Source organism: Tenrec ecaudatus, chromosome 1 (genome assembly GCF_050624435.1).
Source record: "Tenrec ecaudatus isolate mTenEca1 chromosome 1, mTenEca1.hap1, whole genome shotgun sequence".
Lineage (NCBI taxonomy): Eukaryota > Metazoa > Chordata > Mammalia > Afrosoricida > Tenrecidae > Tenrec > Tenrec ecaudatus.
In genome coordinates, this window is record NC_134530.1 from 184180285 (window position 1) to 184186065 (window position 5781).

Here is a 5781-nt window from a genome sequence, read left to right on the forward strand (position 1 = left end):
AGATGGATGGCTCTTTTAGATGAGTGTAGCTGAGGCTCACCCCCACACACTGTGCGGGTGGCAGGGCGGCTGGTTGGACACATAGGGACAGTGCCTTCATCAGTTTCCCTCTGAGATTGAAGTGATTTTCAGACCTTGTTTGAGAAGAAACCCTTATGTAAAAAATAGCCAAGTGAAGGATGAGCTAGTTGGGGAGAAGGGTGGGTATTGTTTGGGTTACCATATAGACCTCTTCATCTGACCCCCAAGAACATCTCATGGCTTTTAGGCATCTTCTGAAGAGCGTGAAAGCCTTGCCAATGTCGAAGTTCAAACATACGTATGTGGGAAATACCCTTACATGTCATCTCTGTCTTATCCGTGTCCCCACAGAGTCCTGTGGGTATGCTCTAGGGCTGTCTTACGAATGTGGTCCTGCTCCCTGTGGGTGTGAGATCGGACTCCTCACCTGTGGTCTCAGCAGCCCGGGATGTTGGGGGTGGGCCAGTGCTGAGCAGCTCTGACTGCTAGCTGGGTGCTCAAGCATCAGGGCATCACCACAGCCTCAGGTGAGGAAACAGCTGCACTGTCCAGTAGGGCATCCCCTAGCCACATGCGGCTCCTGAATTTACAAAAATACCGTTCCATGTCTACGATGCACTAGCCACATCTCAAGTGCTCTGTCGCTACTCGTGACTAGTGGTTACCTATTGGACAACACATCTTGAATGTGCCCATCACTGCAGAAAATTCTATTAATGCGGAAACAGGTTAAATTGTTCAAGGTCTCACAGTCAGCAAAGGGTAGCATCAAGGAGGTGGAAGGGGGGAAAGGATGGATTCCTGAGGTCATGCTATTTCCCACTTGGCTTTCCATCAAGTTCCCGATGCTCTTTCTGTTTTTTTGTTCAGTAAGTGTTACATCCGTCCTGTGTGTGCTGAGCATTACTGTGCTGTTACCAGGTGCCATCAAGTTGGTTCCAACTCACAATCACCTCATGTACAACAGAACGAAGCACCGCGTGGTCCAGCCCTAGCCCCATCCTTGTTATGTTGGAGCCGGTGTGGCGGCCTCTGGGTCAGTCCATCTCATTGAGGTTCCTCCTCCTTTGTTGCCCTTCTACTTTACGAAGTACGGTGTCCTTTTCCAGAGTCTGAGCTCTTCTGCTAAGATGTCCCAAATACATGAAATGGAGTTTTGTCTTCTAAGGAGCATTCTGGTTGTACTTCTTCAAGACAAGATTTGTTTGTTCTTTTGTCATTATTCTAGTGATATAGATAGATCACTAAACAAACCAATCAATTCTAGCTCTCATGGACTGACAATGGATAAGCACAATTTAAAAGTAGATAATTGTATATCAGTAGATGGTAATAATAGAAATTCTACAATAATAGAAGAATGGAGATTAGTGCCATAGGAAGCAGTAGGTAGGTTGTAATTTTAAAAGGGGCAATCTGGGTAGTCCTCATGAAAAAGGAGACAGTTCGTTCCGCAGACTTGCAGATGGTGATGGAGTTTGTTTTTATGGGTATCAGGACACAGGGAAGGGGCAATCCATGTCCCTTAAGGCAGAAGTGTGTCTGGTGTGTTGGAGAGAAAGCAAAAACTGCAGAGAGAATTGGCTAGAGAGAGCAGAGAGAATTGACACTAGGAGGAGATGAAATCATGGTGGGAAAGAGCAGATCAGGTAGGGCGTTGACTCGCCTTGGAGTGAGGTGGAAAGCCATGGTGGGCAGTCAGGTGATCTGAATTGTGTTTGGGATGTTCTGTGCTGAAAATAGGTTGGTTGGAGGTGGGGACAGAAGCATGTCAGAGGCCATTGAAGTCATCCAGGGAAAAGTCAACCAGGGTAGGAGCAATAGAGATGTTTAGAAATGTTTCATTACTTTCTGGCTATGTGTATTTGAAAAAGGATTTGCTGATGTAATTACACTGGAGCAACTACAAGTATAGAGTTTCCTTTAGATTCAAAAAGAATACATTTGGTCCCCAGTGAGGAAACAATCACATGTCTTACCTCCTGTCCTAGCCCCAGAACCTGAAAAGGTGAACCCACTGGGGCTGGCTGGGGGAGGGGAGGAGAACCTGTTCCAGAAGGAACTGTCTGAGGGGTTCATGGGATCCATGCACACAGGCCAGGAAAGAGGGGAGAGCCCCCATTGAGAACAAACTGTTACAGGTGATGAAGAGGAAGAGAAATTCTTGGAGCAGAGAGGAAGGACAAACTACCTTTAACCAGTAGGAACCAGCTCTTGATGTCCAGAAGCACACAAATGATTGGCATCTGTTTGTCTAAATAAAGCCATTCTCTTCCCTAAAAAACAAACAAACAAAAAAAAGAATACATTTGGTCTGTTAGCAGGTATGAGGTGGGGAAACGCCGGTTTTCATATTTTAATTGTATGCTACACCTAATAGACTGCTAGGTGGAAATGTCCAGTGGGAAACTATCAATGAATCAAGCTCAAGGTTGGAGATAGAAATTTGGGGGAGATTAGTATTTCATGGTATCCAAAGCCATGAGACCAGGTGAGACCACCAGGGCAATAAATTGATAACCTGAACTCTGGGGCCCTCAAGCTTTACATTTCTGGGCCTCAAAAGAGGAACCAGCAAACAGTAACAGTAAGAGGAACAATGATATAAAGACTAGAACCTGCTGGGAGCTACTTGAAGCGTTCTCTCTTCCTTTGTTCCCCCTTCCTGCACAAGCATCTTCCATCCTCAGCCTAGAAGTGATGGAATGAAAGAAAAAAAATCGTGGGCAGGGCAATGCAAGCCAAATTTGCGGTGTGTGTGTAACCACTAATTCTATCACCCAAAGGTGTACTTCTACCTGGTACTTGTCTTTCTTTGTAAACTTTTGGTTGTGATGGAAAAGGGAGTCTCAAAAGGGAACCTTAGGGGAAGATCTGCACAGCAAATCCATTTTTAGTTCCAGAAACCATACACATGTTGTTTCACGCCATTCATTGTCACCCCAACCATGTGGCCCCACTTCTCTGACTTTCTCCCTCTGCTTCCCGTGTTCTTTCCTCCTCCTGCCCTAACCCTTGTGAGCGTCAAGGCTGTGCTGTTGACCTCAAATGGTTCGCTCTGCCTTATTCTCAGGTGTGCAGTGCCCTAGTGTTACTGTCCCTGCACAGACCTGCCCATTGTTGGGTTGAAAATGGAGCGATGGGGGTTCAGCTCCGGACTCGAAGGGTAGTCTGGGGGTCCTGCCAGCCTCTATGTGGCCCTAAGCCCGGTCTCTCTTAGGATTTTGAGTTTTGTTACACATCCCCACACACACACACACACACACACACACACACACACACACACACACACACACTACCCAGGACCTTCTACGATGACCTCTTACAGAGTATGTGGTAGTGGTAGCCAGGTACCCTCTTGTTCCTCTAGTCTCAAGGTCATTGAGGCTGATGTTCCTGTGGCCCATTTGCCCATTGAACTAATTTTCTCCTCCATAGTTCTTCATTCTTCGAGATTGGGGAAGAGCAATAGTTACACCATCCATGGCTACTCATTAGCTTTTATGACGTACCAGGTACTTTTTGTGTAAGCACTTTGGCAGTTAAAGATACTTACCAGAGGGAATGAGTTCATGCACTGTCTCTCCTGTGCTTTTCATTCTTTCACAGTTACCTATCAGTGGGAGAGAGTGGTAATACCTGATGGAGAACCATTTGAGGCCTCTACCAAGGAGCCCTGGTCACATAGTGGGATTGGTTTGGGCTGCTAATTGTAGGGTTGGCAGTTCAAACCCACCAACCCCTCCTTGAGAGAAAGATGAGGCTTTCATAAAGGTTTACCATCTCGAAAACCCAATATGATGGCCTTGGGTTTGGTTTGGTCAGGGCCAGTATTTCTAGGAACCTCAGTGGTACTGTGGGTTAGGTGTTGGGCTACTAACTACAAGATCAGCAGTTCAAATACACCAGTCACTTCATACAAAAAAGATGAGGTTGCTTCTATGAAGATTACCAGTCTCAGACACCCTATGTAAGGTTGGTATGAGTCAAAATGGACTCACTGGTAGTGGGCTTTGTTATTTAGTTTGGCCAAGGTTTCAGAGTCCTTGGCTGGTACAAAAGATCAACAGAGTCAAGTGTCAGTCTCTGACAACTGCAGCATCCATAGCCACAATTATACAGCAATAATATATACAGATCCTAGTAAAGTCATAAAAGATAAGAGAGATAGGCGTGAGAGTAAAATAAAGGAGTCAGACACATTTCACCAGAACATGCTCACCTCTGGGATGGCCATGATCTCATTGCCAGAATATATTAGAGTATATTTCTAATCATAGGTTAAGTACACTGAGGGGCTGTGCAAGCCCCTGATTACAGGTAACCACCTACTGTAACAGGAAGGGGCTGTTCAACAGGCATATATGCATGACAGGAAGGGGATGAGCTAGGGGTATACTCGCAATAGGAAGGAGAGGGACTAGAGGTAACATGTGACAAGATGGGCATATCCTAGATTCAAGATGGCAGCCTAACTTTGGACTAGCTTGAGTTGGCTTAACCTTTCTCTGGGCTCCTCTTCAGGGGAACAATCCACTATCCTTATCAGCAGGGAGTGGGCCCCACCTATGGTGGGACAGACAATAGGGTCTGATTGCCCTAAATGGCTGATATCCTCAGGGAGATAACCTCTATGCAGCTGACATTGACCTCCAGTGTACAGTCATTTACCATGTGTAGCAAGCATATATTTAGGGGGACAACCTGGGGGAAAACCCTTCTGTATCCCACACTGCCTGAACAGTTAGAGGCTTCTTGAGGTTCTCCCACCACCCACTCCCGCCCCAGGGGTGCCTCAGACAAGAGGCCTGGTTATCTACTTCCAAAAAAATCAGTCACTATAAACCCTGTGGTGTGAAATTCCGACCACATGGGGTTGTCCTTGTCGTGAGTTGGAGTCAACTCAATGGCAACTGGTTTGGGTCTTGCTTCTCATCCTCTCCCAAGTCGCTCATGGTTTTTGCCTAAATGGGTGTGGAAGTGTTCGCTCCCTCTTGTGGGAGAAATACTTCGTGTGTAAAAGAATTCACTCCAAAGCCTGAATTGTGAGGCAAGTGAGTTTTATGAAAGAAGTTTCAGGTTTACACAAGCACCCTCAGGGCACCCCCCTGTGAGAGAGAGAGAGAGAGAGAGAAAACACCACTCCCCCACCACTCCCCACCCCCCACCCCCCCACCACTCCCCACCACCCACCAACCCCCACCACCACCCCCCACCCACCCCCACCCCCACCACCCCCTGCTGACAAGCTGCTCAAGAGAGAAAAAAGACTGGTGGTGGGCTCTGGATCCCACCTTTTTAGTTGCTATGCTGGGGGCGTGGTCGATGATCCTGGTTGACCCCATTGGCTGAATTGAATTCACCTAGCCCAGGTGGGCCAATCCACTTGTCATGTCCACCTAGATGTACCACCCCTTCCTGGCCAGAAGCTTGAACCTCTGAGCATGTGCAATGGACACCCTAGTCCCTGCGCTAGCTACCTAACAGAAGCGGGGTGGGAGGAGGGCAGGGATAGTTTTCAGCCCTGTCTTGGACTTTCTTTTCTTGTTTAATCATTTTATTGGGTTTTTTTACAGCTCTTATCACCATACATAAATATATTGTATCAAGCACATTTGTACATATGTTGCCATCGTCATTTTCAAAACAGTTTCTTTCTACTTGAGCCCTTTGATAGTTTGTAATTTTTTTCATGTCTAACACTGACCACTGTCTCCCTTCACCCACTTTTCTGTAGTCCATCTCCTTGGGGCTCTGACT

The 5781-nt window shown here is 46.8% G+C and overlaps 1 non-coding gene across 1 annotated transcript; it reads left to right on the plus strand.

Moving 5' to 3' along the window:
- The first annotated feature begins 1970 nt into the window (after positions 1-1970).
- LOC142438368 (small nucleolar RNA SNORD22) lies at positions 1971-2096 on the plus strand. The gene has a single exon (XR_012782753.1). It is a non-coding gene; the product is annotated as a small nucleolar RNA SNORD22 (small nucleolar RNA).
- Positions 2097-5781: the final 3685 nt, after the last annotated feature.